General features: G+C 39.0%; 1 pseudogene; it reads right to left on the bottom strand.

Moving 5' to 3' along the window:
* Window positions 1-13,748: 13,748 nt before the first annotated feature.
* Window positions 13,749-14,762, bottom strand: LOC110198660 (ETS homologous factor pseudogene; annotated as a pseudogene).
* Between the last annotated feature and the right edge of the window lie 1,559 nt (window positions 14,763-16,321).

The raw sequence follows: 16,321 nt of genomic DNA, 5'->3' as shown, positions 1-16,321 counted from the left end.
ACGGATTTAATATAAATAAGAAATCAGAACCTATTTGGGGCTCTGAGGAGATAAAGCTTCAAGACTGCTATATTTTATGCAGTATATGGCTGCAGAATGAGAAGAAAATGGGCATCAGATGGTGTGCTTCCAGTTTGCTGTGTGATGGGCTAGGCCTCCACCACACGCACATGGACATATACATGCACACAACAAGCTTAGTGAGGGGTGATTGTCAGGAAAAAAAGTTGAGGGTGGACCTTATAACCTATTGCCATATATGAATAACATAGGAGAATATGCCCATTGCTGTGTTTTACTTGAGTTCTAATGAAGAATCAATGACATCTACTCATCAACAAGGTTACCTCATCACAGGAAGCGGTACAGGTGTCACAAAAAAGCTCAACGTTTCCAAGAAGAATCCCGGGCTTGACATCACGAGAACAGGTTTCAAGTCCCAGCTGAATTCAATGAAAGGATTGGTCAAAGTCACTTTGAATCTGTCTCTTTGTCTGTAAAATGGAGATCATAATATTTACATTTTGTACCTCACAGGGTTATAATGAGAATCAACAGTGACAACATAAAGAAATATTTTAATGTAAACATAACACATGATATTGTAATGATTCTCTAGAACCCTAAAATGCTGCGTCAGGATGGGGTCTAGAGAGTGAACCTGTGATTTCCTTGGGATTGGCAGATCTTCCAGACGAGGAAACTGCCTGTACAAATCCACATGGGTGCCTCCCTCTGCAATTTCTAGTTTTAAAGAGCTGCCCAGAAAAGTGAGAGGTTAAGAGACTTGAGCAGGATCACATAGTCAAGATGTGGCAGAAGTGGTACCTGAACCCAGGTCTCTCATAAGCTTCTGTAATTAAAGACAATCAGTATTTCATAGAAAAATATCTGCCTGCCTTTGGGAAGGATAAGACCGAATCATTCATTCTAATGGCATCTTTGTATGAAATCTCTCTTTTAAAAATTACTTATTTTTACATATTTTTAACATTTATATATATTAACATTCATTTTAAAAAATTCTCTCCTTTCTCCCAGCCCCTCCCTCACCCATTGAGAAGGCAAGCAGTATGCGAATGATATTTTTCTAAATGCTCATTTTTTCTTCTTAGTTGGTTTATCCAAACGCCATTATTATCTTAGGCCTGTAAAAAAATACACACACACACACACACACACACACACACACACACACACACACACACACACACGTCCAGTTAAAAACTGGTAAATCTTCAGATTTATCCATCAATTTTCTTATGTCAGTTCGAACTGTAAGTCATCACATTCCTTTCAAGAGAATTTTCTACAGTCTTGTAAAGCAGTATAGCTTACCCTTCCATTGTGAGAGGATTATTAGATCTAATAGTAAACATCAAAATACAAGGTCAAAGTGAAATACGGATCTCACACACTAGTCCCATGGTCAGAATTACATTTAGGGGAGGAATAAGATTCTTTTAGGTCACTGTGCCCCTTAATTCCCCTCTACCTAACTTCTCCCATTGTATGGTAATGTAAGCCAACATACCCATAACATATATTTGCTGCCTTAGAAAAATACCCCACATTAATAAGAAGCTGTTCCTAACAGATGTTAAAAAGTTAATTGAAACAGGGTAAGCACTAAAGTTGATTGAAGTAAAGAAAGTACAGTAGAGCAAGGTGAAGTCATCTTCACTTCAGGTTCATATTCAGTGGGCAGTCATCCTAACAACATGGCTAAAGAGAATCAAATTTGGGATGTCAGATTTAATGATACAGAAAGTAGAGAGATCACATTAAAATGCAGTCCAGGTACGTAGTTGGAGACAGTTTATGAGCTCCAGGTTTTATTGCTCACATTTTCCCATATGACTGGACGCTGTATATTATAATGCAATTTTCAGATGTTCACGGCAAGGTTGTGACACACCAGGATTTAGTCTCTACAAAGTAAGTCCCTTTGCATGTCATTTTTCGGCTTTTACAGATGATGTGAAACATAACCTTTTGTGCTGAAGCCAATCTAAAAGACGAGAGCCTAGCTGGCTTTGCAAAATGGTTCTGTTATCCCCATGCATTTTATTACCAGGGCCTGAAAATATAAATTGTCCATATCCATTCACCATTTAGTGCTTCCTTTCATCTAGCTAACATGAGTTTCCCGAACATTTTTCAGATGCCTTTTTTTTCCTCCTTTTTAAAACTCATGTCCTCTTCCTTATTTGGGATACAGGTACATACAATCAATACTAGCCTACTCACTCACACTTGCAACACCTTAACCCCATCTCCTTTTAAAAATGCTGCCCGTCACTGATTAACTCAGGCCCACTGTCAGTCTGTGGCCTTTACTGGCCACATTAAAAACTTCTTCTCCATTTTAGCATTAATTTCTTCAGCTCTTTTACGGAAAAGTAAAGAAAGACACGTCTGTTCTCATAGAAAGAAGCAAGAGACTGAAGATTAATGAAAGTAGAGAATGCCAAATTTCATCTGGGTTGGATGGCAATATTGAGACTAGTCAGGCTTTCTGTAATAACAATTTAACATATTTGCTGTTAGGATTTTGGAAATACAGACTGCAGTAAACATCAGAAGGGACAGAGTCAGCCTCTCGATGTACAAAATGCCCAAATAAATAAATCACAACATATAAAGCATCATTCCACCACCAGGTCCATTTGCCATGCAGTGACAAGGAGGCAAATGGATGAGGAGCCTTTGAGCTCATTTCACATATTTGATGAAAATTAAAAATAATATTTAGGCTAGAGACAGAGGGATGTTTGGTTTTGCCTGTTTCTCCCAAATCACAAAATAAATGCATACAATAACTAGAATCATATGAATGTGCCATGAAAGGGAATTGGCTTTCTCTATTTTCTCAAACGGGAAACAGCAGCACTTTGTGGCATAAAGCAAATCATGACTTTTCACTGTAGGCTTGTTTCCTAACAAAACTGCTTTATGATTAATGGGAGAGATGGGGTCTGAGGAAGTCAAAGGGGAAGAATTTCTTGATGGGAGAAATAAAAGAATATGAAATTCTCTAAGATCTGTGGTAGCAAAATCATCAAGAAGAGAAGCTCTTTTCCCATTCAGTAGATAAGAGTTCCGACCAAGAAATCTCACTGACACCATTAACTTCTTCTCCCAAACATCACATCGACAAATGTGCTTCTTTCTTTCCTTTCCCTTTCCCCCTCCTAAGCTTTTATACTTTTTGATGGAGTATTTGAAAAGAGGACCAGAACAACTCTTTTGGATGGTATTATAATAAACAGAACATTGAAAATGGATGGCAATAAAGCACAAAGGGGGTGGTAAGGATAAGTGGAGTGAGTCATCTTGAGGAAAAGAAAAAGAAATCCTCCTTTCTTTGCTGTCCTTTGTTCAAGCGGGGCTAGGGATGCAGAGAAGCTAGTTTTAACAGATTGCTTCCAATATGCTGGAAGAAAGTTTTCAAAAGCAAGCATATCCCAAGAGTAACTTGAGAAAGACAAAATGATAGCCAAGAATAATTATATTTCCTCTCTAATAACTGATCTCAATTGTGGGTCACTGATCGATTTATAAAATATACATGTAAGGTGTACAAGAAGAAGGAAGGCCTATATAATAGGGAGTTGATATGCAGTGGGCAGGATGTAATTCCACTGGGTTCAATGAGAATTTTTTAAGTACTCATTATATATGAGGCTCTGTGCTACATATTATGGGATACAACACTGAAAAAAGATGTAGACCCTGCACTCAAGGAGCTTATATTCTCCTAGCATAGATGGGATGCCAGTACACATAGAAAAATAATACAAGGTTATAGTGATGATAGCACCTCAGCAACCTTAGTGTACTGTGGAAACTAAGAGCCAAGCAAACTGTCCGGTGAATATTGAAGCAGTGAGAACACTTTCAGCTCATGAACTATTCTTCCATCACTTGACTGTGAACCAGTTTCTGCCAGTCTCTCCATATTCCTCTTTTCTTTTTGGCAAGGCAATTGGGGTTAAGAGACTTGCCCAGGGTCATACAGCTAGTCAAGTGTCTGAGGCCGGATTTGAACTTGGGTCCTCCTGACTCCAAGGCCAGAGCTCTAGCCACTGCACCATCCATATTCTTCTTAATCCACTATATCCTTCACTTCTTATGGAGCAGTAAAATTTCATTACATTCATACACCATTATTTGTTCAGTTACTTTCTAATCGATGGGCACCCAGTTTGTTTCTAGTTCTTTGGTATAAAATTTGTTGCTAGAGACATCCTTAAATGGATGGGTCCTCTCCCCTCTGTTCTTGACTTGCTTGAGGTACTTGCCCAATAGTAGCATTTCTGGGTCAGGAGGCATGCACAGCTTAGTGACATGTTGGGTATAGATCCAAAATGCTTTATGGAATGGCTGAACCAACTCACAGCTCCATCACAGAGTAAAAAAGTATCTGTCTTTCTACAATCCCTCCAATAGGTGCTGTTATCAACTGCATGAGTATGAGGCCAACCTTGTGAGTTGATTTAATCTGTATTTCTCTTTCCAGAAAATTGGAACATTTTAATATAGTTATTGATGGCTTGAGTTTATTCTGAAATCTATTCCTTGAAGAAAAATTTAAATCTACAAAACTTACATTTTTTAAAAGAGAGAAAGAATTCAATGAATTGTACATTGAACATGAGAAAGAAGGCCTATATAATGGGTAGTTTGGATATACATACTGGGCAGATGCAAATCCCTAGGATTTGGAGAAAACCTAGAAAAAATCAACAAATTAACAACTCCTAAATTAGCAAAAACTAGAAATTCTGAAATTCAAAAGAATTTTAGTCAAAAAGGAAAACTAAAAAATATTGAGAAGACAGATAAAAAACTAAGCTCATTTCTGAAAAAGACCAAATAAAATGGTTAAACTACTAGCTAATTTGATATTTTTCAAGACAGGAAAACCACATTGCCAGAAAAAAATGAAAATGGAGATTTCACATCAAATTAAAAGGGAAAAAAGGGAATTCTAGTACTCAACTATGTGGAAAGAAATCTCAAAATTTAAATGAAAATGAATTAATATTTTAAAAATATAAAGTAGCCAGATTAACAGAAAAAGAAATCAATAATCTATACAACCCAATCTCAAAAACTAAAATTGAACAAGTCTCAAATGAACTTCTAAAGAAAAATTGCTGGGCCCAGATGGACTTAAAGGAGAATTCTATTATATTTTTTTTTTTAAAAAAAGTCATGTCTGACTGTATTTAGGATTCAGTTGAAAGTGACACCCCACCCCAAATACAGCACAGACACAAAAAACTAATTTAAGACAACTGTAGATAAATTAAGCCCAGGCTTTAATGGAAATATTCAAGGAAACTTCCCAAAAGCTGAACCAGCCTAATAAATCAGATATACCATGCTCACCTCTCAATTTACTCAGAGCTATTGAAGGAGATTACTAGTTTCATTTTTTCCCCTCAAGTTTTTTTTTTTATCTGTACTTGTATTCACTGCTCACAATTTGGTGTTCATCTTTAATCAGACAAGTGGTGAGCTTTCCTGAATTATCCTAATCATCTTCCATTAAATTCAGTCTTTAAAGAAAGGGTACATCGCATGCTACAGAAAGGAAGAAATGAATCATTTTCTTTTTCTAGCCCTCTTGTGTACTATGAGACATTCCTGAAATGGTGTCGTAGTTAACTTTTCCATAGCACTGGGGCTCTTTCCTTTCCAGTTGAATCTATTTAGCATTTTCTAAGTCAATTGATACCTTTTTCCTTAAGGTTCTTGAACTAGGGCTAATAATGATTGGAAAAGATGACACAAAAAGGAAAATGAGAATTGGTGGAGGGGCTGCTTGAAAACAAGCACACATATACTGTTGGTAGAACTGTCAATTGGTTTAACCACTTTAGGAAGAAATTTGGAACTATCCCTCAAAGTCTATGTATTTCCCATGATCCAGAAATATCGCTGTTACTTTTTAGTTGTTTCAGTTTTGTTCAAAATTTTTTTTGACCCCATTTGGGGTTTTCTTGGCAAAGATACTGGAGTGGCTTGCCATTTCCTTCTCCAGTTCATTTTACAGATGAGGAAACTGAGGCAAACAGGGTGAAGTGACTTATCCAGGGTCACACAGCGAGTAAGTGTCTGAGGCCAGATTTGAGCTCAGGAAGATGAGTCTTTCTGACTTCGGGCCCGGCACTCTATCCAATGAGCTACCTAACTGCCCTAGAAATACCACTGCTAGCCTGTAAATCAAAGGAATCAAAGAAAAGGAAAAGGAGCCATATGCGTAAAACTATTTATAGCAGTTCTTTTTATGGTGGTAAAGAACTGGAAACTAATTGTATAAACCCTTTGATCTAGCAATACCTCTACCAGGCACTCATCTCAAAGAGGCAGAGGAAAAGGATCTCTATGTATATAAATATGTATCATTTTATATTTTTTGTAGCAAAGGAATGGAAGCAAGCAGAGTGGATGCTCATCATTTGGGGAATAGCAGAACAAATGATGGTATTATCGCATATGAATGTAATGAAATATTATTATACCAGAAGAAATGAAAGAGATGGTTTCAGATGATCCTGGGAAGACATGCACGTACTGATTCATAGTGAACAAAAACCCAGAAAACAATTTATACCATAACAACAACACTGTAACGATAAACAGTTAAGAAAAACATGAAAACTCTGATCAATGCACTGACTAACCAGAATTCCAGAAACCCAGTAATGAATCATTCTACCCACCTCCTTACAGACAGGGGATGAATTCCAGGTTCAGAATTCAGACATGATCAGTGTGGGACTTGGCTGGATTATGCCTATTTAATAAAAAAGGTTTGCTTTTTCTGTTTTATTTGGGGGTCTGTTGAAGGTAGGAGAAAAAAAGAAAAGTAAGACAAGATGGTAACTATATGAGTTTTTTAAATGCACAGAACAGGCGTTAGTTCAATAGGAAATACAGACAGCAGAAGTTTGAAAATGATGTGTTGATTTTATTATGTACTTAAAGAGAAAAGTAAGCTGTGCATAATAGAGATTTCACAGCTTCATGCACAATCCACTTTTCCCCCTCTATTTCATGTGTACAAATGCTCATTTTACTGTGTGTGGTTAAAAAAAACAATGCCCACAACATGTACAAAAATAAAAAAGTAGACTTTAACAGGTTTGGGGGAAAATTTTGGATGTTAAAGATAATCTAGCCCAATAAGCATACAATCTTGGAGAAATACTCACTATTCATGTTTTGGCAGCCCCCATATAATAAAAATGATAATATGGTCTAAAATAATTTCCAGATTTGCAGCCATACCAAATTACCAAGGGATCACTTTGTCAAACTAATCAAAAATAATAACAAAATTCATCCGAAGGAATAAAAGGTCAAGAATAGCAGAGGAAATAAGCAAGAAGTAAGATTTCATGGGGACTAGACATTCAGCCACCAGGGAATGGTTTTTGTCTTTTGTATGGGATCCAGGATCACACATTTAGAGCCAGAGCATTGATGATCAGGGGCCATCTGGTCCAATTCTCTTATTTTATACATGAGGATATTGAGGCATAGATAGGTGAAGGGACTTACCCCAAGTCACATGGTAGATGTCGAAGGCAGCCTTCCAACCCAGATCTTTCTCACTCTAAGTTCAGGGCCCTATCTACTATACTATGCTGCCTCTCTATCAATATTCTAGAACAGTAATCATCAAAATTATTTGACCCAAACCAAAAATAGAAAAATTGATCAAGAGAACAGGTTAGGTAAGCAAGACCCCCCCCAAAATAATCAGATACAATAACTTAGCATTCACTAAATCATATAACAGAAATGACCAGAGTAAGGACTCTCTCTTATCCTAGAACATGATTTGCAGGAATTGGATTTAGCTCAGCAGTTCACACTTAACACCAAAACAAATTCCAAATGTATATTCAACCTAAATATGAAAGGTCACACCATTTAAAACATTAGAGAATACATAAGCAGGTACTTTATATTACTATATGTATGGGAGGAATTGTTAACCAACTAAAGGACAAAAGTGATCATAAGAGATACAAGAAAATTTTGATTGAGTAAAAAGCTTTTACACAAACAAAATCATTGCAGTAAGAAAAGGAAGCTGAGTGAAAAAAAATTGCTGCAAATATCTGATAAATGGCAGATATCCAAGCTGTGTAGGGAACTGACAGAACTTTATTGTACAGGGTGTCCCAAAAGTCTTAGTACCATTTTAAGCTATTAAAGATTAATCTTAAAAGGGCACTAAGACCTTTGGGACACTGTTTAAGAGAAAGAGTCTTAGTCCATAAGTGACCGAAAGAAAATGAACAAGAAGTAAAGCAAACTGTCATGAAAATAAGGAAATTATGAAGAGAAATGCAAAATAAAACAATACTTGATTTTTGCTCTATTCACATTAGACAGACAACGATGGTAAAAGATAAGTACTAGTAGACTCTACACAGAGCTATGAGTTGGCCCGACCGTTCTGGTCAATAATTGGGAACAATTCTCAAAAAGTCACTAAGAGACTCACGATGGAAAATGCTATCCACATTCAGAAAAAGAACTAGGAAGTCAGAACGTAGATCAAAGCAGACTATTTGCGCTCTCTCTCCCTCTCTCCCTCTCTCTCTCCCTCTCTCCCTCTCTCTCTCTCTCTCTCTCTCTCTCTCTCTCTCTCTTTCTCCTTTGTTTTTTTCTTCTTTCTCGTGGTCCCTCCCATTGGTTGTAATTTTTTAGAACATTACTAATGTGAAAATATGTTTAATAGGAATGTATATGTAGAGCCTGTATCAGATTGCATGTCGTCTTGGGGACTGGGGGAGAGGGGGGAGGGACAGAAAATTTAGAACTCAAAATCTCATGAAAGTGAATGCTGAAAACTAAAAATTAATTAATAAAAAAAGAAAAGCTACTGAACTCTAAATACCATTTGACCTAGTTATATCACTATTAGGTATATAAAAAGATGGAAGAAAAGGTCTCATACATATCAGAATGAATTATAGCAGCATGGTTTTTTGTTATTTTGCTGGCAAAGAAATGAAGACAAACAGGTATCCACTGACTGGGAAATGACTGAACATATATAATATTATTGGGGCATAAGAAATACTAAATATGAAGCACATAACAAAACTTTGGAAGGCTAATATGAAGCAATGCAGAGTCTAACAGACAGAATCAGAAGACTTTACCTAATGACCACATTCCCATAAATGAGAAAAAAAGATAATCAAAGACATTAAAACCCTGATCAAGGAAGTGAGTGAGCTCAACTTCAAAAGACTGATAGCAAAGCTCTGAGCCCTCTTTGGTCAGAGAGAAGGTAGACTGTAGGTGAGGAATGAAGCATTCACTGTGAGACATTCTCAATGGGTCGATTTGTTTTTGCTTAACTTCAGTGCCAAAAAGTTTATCTGAATAGTACATATTTTAAAGCATAATGTTGACTTAGTTCCTTAGCATTTCCTCTTCAGGTGGCTTGATCTGGTAAGTTGGTGGCCCTGGGTTCTTAGAGGTTATGGGATAAAAGGACAAATTTTGGCACTTCCTACCACGCTGAAAGAACTGAAGTACAGACCCACCAGAGGCTGTCTGCTATACAAGCACCAGCCTTGGCACTATGTGCCAGGAGACTGAGCACTAGAGATTCAGCCACCAGGGAACGGTTTTTGTCTTTTGTATGTTAAACCATGAAACAAACACCCCCCAATCTTTCTACTTCATGAAATATTTAGAATATAATGAGTTAATCAAAATAATTGCCAAATGGTTTGAAAAGAATGTGTTGGGGGCCAGTGGTCCTCAAGTCAGACTAGAAATGAAGATTTGAGGATCAGGGTTCTGGTACAACATGGGGATGGAAAGAGAGCATTAAATTTTGTGCCAGGCCATACAGCAGGTAGGTACTGGTCTTGAAGTCAGAAAGTCCCAAAGTCAAATCCTGCCTCAGACACTCACTAGCTTTGTGACCCTGGGCAAGTCACTTGACCATTGTTTGCCTCAGTTTGGTCATATGTAAAAAGAATATAATAACAACATCTACCTTGGTTTCTTCATCTGTCAAGTGGGCATATTATCATTAATATCATGAATAAAAAAGAACATTAACCATAATCATTGTTTTACCTGGCTAACAGGGTGGCGTGAGGAAAGAGCTTGATAATGTCATATATCATGATTAATATAAAATATAAAAATGATCATTTAAGTAGCTAGTTCTTATCAAGTACCCATGGAAATGCAATCCTGGTCTCAGAGCATACAGATGAAGTTGAAGTTTCCCGAAGTCCCAGTTAAAGGTCCATCAATTTTTAATAGCTTTTCTTCACTTGTATATGTACATCTTCTCAACTTCATCCATCTCTTACTAACATTTATAGATTTTGAGGGAGGGTCTGTTGCCTTTATCTTTACTTTGCAAGTTTAAACTAGCACAGCATATCTTTGCTCACTCTTGACTATTTTTCACAACCTCTCGGTTGGATTTCTCTTTCCTCATCAATAATAGATTGGTCTTTCATAAAAGTACAGAGGCTATTTTGACCGTTGTCCCCCGTAGGACATCCTAGGCTTCTTCAACACTTACAGATGATAATTGCCTTTTGGGACCATTTTCATTTATCCAGGATTTGATGGCTCAAGGCCACTGCCATAATTTTTCCATTATTTTTATTGCTTTACAAACTGACTTACAATAAGTAGTAAATTAAGTAGTCATTTTTCATTACAGGAGGCATAGGTATCCCCCAAATCACTGAGGAGTGATAGGAAGGAATGCAACAAGCATTTATTAAGCACCTACAGTGTGCTAGGCACTGTGCCATGTACTTTAAAATAGCTCACTTAATCCCTCACAACCACCCTGGGAAGCAGGTGCTATTATTATCTTCACTTAACAATCGAAGAAACTGAGTCAGGCAGAGAGGCCTAGTGATGAAAACACTCAGCTCCAAATTAGTAACCTATATGTAACTCTGAATCATCATCTAAAATTTGGTATGGCAATTCTCTACCTCAGGGAAGGACAAGTAGTTTCCAGTTGAGGTAGGCAAGCTCGGCATGATACAGTTACTAGAATACTGCATTTGGAGTCAGAGAAACAGAGTTTGAATCTTTGCTCTCCCACTTGTCATCTTAGAGAAATCGCTTCATCTCTTGTTTTGGTTTCCTCATTTGTAAAATAAGGGCTTTGGATGGGGTGGCTTCCAATTCTAAATCGACTCCTGGTGAGGATACGGACATCGTGACTACCTGCAGCACAACTTTTTTTCCCCTTAAGAAGACTGGCATTTTGGAGCAGTGCACTATGGGAATTAGGCAGATTGGTACGTGTTTTCACATCAGTAGAAACAGGGACCACTTAACTCTACATGAGGATCCCTGTGGCTGCATTTTGACTTAGTTTTAAAATGTAATGTCACCTACGTCTTAGTGTATTTTTCTTTATCTTGTTAAATATTTCCCACTGACATTTTAATATGGTCTGGCTGCACTTGTAAGCAATGTGGGCATGTGGCCCGCCATTTGTATGTTTGATGTCACTGTTCTAGAGAGTCTAAAAGACTTTGGGAAGAGAGGCCAAGAGGCCAGGTTTCTCAATATGTGTTTTGTTTTTGTTCAGTCATTTCAGTCATGTTGGACTCTTTGTGACCCCCTTTGGGGTTTTCTTAGCAAAGATACTGGAACTGCAGGTGCTGTCCATGGAATGATAAAAGCTTACATTCTACTCCAAGGGAAATGACATGTATACAGATAAGTAACAATAAAATGAATACGAAATGGTTTGGTTTGTTTTTGTGAAGAAGAGGGAATCGTTGGTGAATTTGAGGTGCCTCTGGAACACCCAAGTTTCGATGTCTTGCAGGTGATTCAGAAGAGGAGGTTCAAACAGAAACTCTTCTGCTTGTATTTTAAAGCCCTTCACAACAGAGTTCTACCTTACCTTTTCAAGCTTATTACACATTACTCTCCTTCATATGTTGGGTGGTTTGCTGCAGCACGTGGCATGGTGTCCAGCATGTTAGAAGTGTTTAAATAAATCCTTACTGAACCAAACTTGCTGGAAGCTACTGAGAGCTAACGGCTAGATGTGTACATGTGGGGGTCCTCTGGCCAGAGATGGAAACTACACTGCGGAGATCCCCAAAACAGACACTGGGGAAGGGAGAGGAGGAGATGGCAGAAGCAGAGCCCCAAAGTACATTCATGAAGACAGGAGCCATGGGAACAGGGACGGCAATGTGACAAATTAAATTAAGAAAGAGCTAGCAGACAGGCCGAAGGAGAATCAGGAGGCCACAGGGGTCTGAGGAGGAGGTGGCACACAACAATTTGAAATACAGAGGTCAAAAAGGGTGAGATATGACAAAAGGGAAGAAATTACATTTACCTACTAAGAGATCTTTGGTAACCCTGAAGAGAGCAATTTCAGGCAGATGGTAGGGTTTAGAGGCAGAATGCAAATGGTTGAGAAGAGATTGCAGCAGGAGAGGCAACTCAAAGCCTGAAAGAGAAGGGAGATGGAAGAGGATTACATGAGGGGATGGCAGGAAGAATTCAATTCAAAAAGCAATTAGCAAGTGCTTGCTAAGCCCAAGCAACATGCTAGACGTGGAACCTAAAAACAAAACCAGAAGACTCTCCCTCTGCCCAACCTGCCAAGTAAAGCCTTCACTTCTCAGATGACCTCCCAGCTGCTCCACCGGGCTCTTAGCTATTAGATCTTGTGGCTTTTCACATCAGGGGCTGTTTCGGCCTTTCTTTGTATCCTCAGAGCTTACTTAGCATGGTGCTTGGCACTCAGTAAGTGCTTAATAAAAGAATGGTGACTGTGTGTGTATAACCTCAAGACACTCACATCCTACTGTGGGAGGGGGAAACAACCTGGACACAGATAAATATGCAATGTGTAGACTGCAAATCCAAAATAATGGGGAAGGGGAGGAAAGGGGGAGGGGAATGATAACTGGCACATCAGTAAAGGCTTAATGGTGGCCCTTTGATCTGAGCTTTGAAAGGAGATAGAAAGATTGAGGTGCTTTTTTTTTTTTAGGATGTAAGGGACCTGGCCATGTTTGCATATATCAGGAAAGGAGCTAGGTGATAAAGAGAGACTGAAGATTTCAAAGAGCATGATCAAAGAAGTAGACTCCTAGAGGAATATATAGAGTAGCTGGGATCGAGGGCCTCGACAAGGGTCACCTCCTCTGCAGAGACGAGAAAAAGAAGAGAAGGGAGAGGTGATGTGGAAAGGATAGCCTGCCTATCACAAAGGCAATTAATACAAATTTGAGGGAAATAGGGGTAGGCTAATAGCATGATGTCCCTGTATACACATTTCTCAGTGGACACAAATACATGAAAAAATGTTCAGTGTAGCTCTAGGACATATCAGGTGGAATCCCATAGGATCATAAAATCATCATTTTCTTTTTTTTTGATCATAACCACATTCAGCATCATATTTCGCAGAAAACTGTGTATGTTTTTTTCCCATATAGGACATACTTCAAAGTAACAAAATAATTTTAACAACTGTAGTGTTCCTTCTTCCCGTTAGATGTAGATCGTTTCTTCCCTTATGGTACATAAATAGAAGAAAAGTAGTCTTTGAAATACTTACGTCCAGAGGTTCTTGGCTTGTTGGGTGTGTGTGTGTGTGTGTGTGGTGTGTGTGTGTGTGTGTGTGTGTGTCTGTGTGTGTGTATGTGTGTGTGTGTGTGTGTTGATTTCTTGTTCCGACAGCCCTAATTTTCATTTTCTCTCCAGCCCTGGGCATTCTTCCCAAATTTACATACCAGTCTCCGTCCATCCACACGTGCTAGGATTTCTCGTTTGTAATAGTACCTCACAGATCGGTTGAGTTTTTCGTAGGTCGTGCTACTGTTGTTCTTTTTCTTCCCCCAGAGCTGAGCCACTGCCTCTGATTTCAAGAACCTGAAGATGCCCTCAGACCGCTCTTCCCACTTTATTAACCCTGGGTTCTTATCTGCGTTCAGGAGAATATCTCGGATGAACTCCCACAAATGAGTCCCTCGAGGGTTGTGTTTTTTGGGGTGAGATTTGGCGGGATGCTCCTGCTCCTTCTTCAGATCAGGTGAATCAACGGGGAGGTGGCCAGTGGTTGTCATGGAGATCTGAGCTCGGCAGAAAGTTTTGCTGTCCATCATTTCTACTGTGCTACCATAGTTTGTGTCATATAAATAATTATCTTCTTTCCAAGAGGTCATAATGGAAGGATCTGCTTGCTCTGTCTTCACTATGACATTGTGGGTGGACTGGAATGGGTCACTGCTACATTGACCATTCCACTTGAGATGTTGCAAGTTGTTATAGAGGATCTGGCCAGCTTCCCCCGCTGCTCAGCTAAACTCTTGCAAGGTCATGCTGCACAAATGTTCCCCATTGATGTCAAATTCCTGGAAGGGGATGCAATTGGCATCAAGCTGGTTGGTATCCAGGAGGTGCTGGAGCCACTCCCATACCTGGTACTTGGTCCAGTACTGGGGATGGATCTTGTGCCATTGGCCTCCAAAAAACCCACTGGAAACTGGAGTGTATACATTACCCCCTAATCTTCTTGTTGTGCCTAAGTGTGTCACAGCTTCTGCAATGCAAGGCTGGCAGCAATTGTATCCAGTTTTCTGAGCCTCAGTTTCCACATCACTGCATGTGGGGTAACTGTCTGTCGAGGCCGGCTGTTGGTGGAGAAGATGGTTGCTGGAATTGAGATTCATCACACCACTTCCTTCCAAAATCATGATCTGTAAGGGGATCCAACAGTCCACTCAGTTAATGCCTTTATTACAATCTCGCAAGATGGCTATCTGCTCCTTCGACACATGTGGAGAGAGAGCTAAAGTCATCATTTTCAAAAGACTTGGGTGATGGGAGTGAGAGAATGGTCAATAAGTTAACAGATCAAGTTAAGTTGGCAGGTCACTAACACCTTGAAAAAGAATTCCGAATGACCTTGACAGGTGACCAGACCAGATAACAGACTTCTTGGAAAGGAAAAACAAATTGCCTAGAACCGGGTATGGAGGGGTATGGGGGACACAAACTAAGCAAAAACACAGCAGAAACATATTGAGTCTAGAAGGTCCCACAGATGGCCGTGAACAAGCAAAGGTGGTTAAGTTCAATTGAATTTGCAATCCTAACATGCTAAATTGAAAGAAATATAGTATAGAAACAAGAACTAATCATCCCATCACTACACATGGCACCTGAGAGGCTATTTATCAGGGTATTTAGCACAGAGATGCTCAATCTATTAACACATGCCTCCATGACGGTCTGCTTCCCCATGTAGGAGGGAAGATCAGGCAAAGAAAGTTTTAAGTTCCTAATTATGCTGGAATATCAAATACCTCAGTGTGTTAATTGGGTAAATGAGCTAATACAAAAATAGCAGTTTAAAACGTACCTGGCTAGCAACATAATTTTTGCTTTGAACATCTGACACAGTTTTGGCACTTATAATTATACATTTTGCAATTGTAAATTTTTGGCACAACACCAGCGATTGCAGACTGTGCAGTATGGCTAGGGTACTCAGATACTCATCACCTCTCCCTTCCCCTCCCCCTTTTCCTCTGGAGATTTAATCATCCATGCCCTGTTATAACGATTAGCTTACTTTTGGGTTTAAGAATGACACAATTGCCCCTCAGGTCTATGCGGTCCCTTCCTCTGCTGCTCTATAGAATTAAAAGAATAACTAGGAGTACAATTAGAATCTCTCAGAGCCCAGTTAGGAAAATCCCTAACCTTTAGGCAGGGGTTTGGCTTTCCCCTCTAAATGTATGTCTATTTCTAACTAACCCTCTGGCTGTTTTTATGATTGAGACAAAATTCAGGTTACCAGATGTGTTTGGATAAAGAAGCGAGAAGAGTGTGTGACAGTGTCTGTTAACGGACAGGCACCATAATGGGAAACTGAGGACAGAGCACACCCTTTTTTTTGGGAACTTCCCTTAGTCCTTGAAGAGGTGGATACAACCAGCACCTTCAACAAAAGTCTGCTCCAAGATCGTGTAGGAGCCAGTGCCCCTCGTATGTCTCTCCCTTATCTTCTGCAGCTCAGATCTCTTTTTTCTTTCTCCTTTTCCATGTTCCCACACCACCCTTGACTGTGTATGCCCCTTTAAGAATTCTTATGTATGACTCAGATCTGCATTATGACTCAAAGATCATGGCAGTCAGACAAAGTCTGCCCCTTTGAACTGCAAATTCCAAGATGCCAGGCAGTTTCAAACCTCTATTAAATTAAAATATTGGTACAAGTTAAAACACTAATTCCCATAGAAATATATCA

The sequence above is a fragment of the Phascolarctos cinereus genome, unplaced genomic scaffold, assembly GCF_003287225.1.
Source record: "Phascolarctos cinereus isolate Bilbo 61053 unplaced genomic scaffold, phaCin_HiC Scaffold_8;HRSCAF=390, whole genome shotgun sequence".
In the NCBI taxonomy this organism is placed as follows: domain Eukaryota; kingdom Metazoa; phylum Chordata; class Mammalia; order Diprotodontia; family Phascolarctidae; genus Phascolarctos; species Phascolarctos cinereus.
Note: the sequence above shows the minus strand (reverse complement) of the source record. Positions and strands in the feature narration are given on the sequence as shown.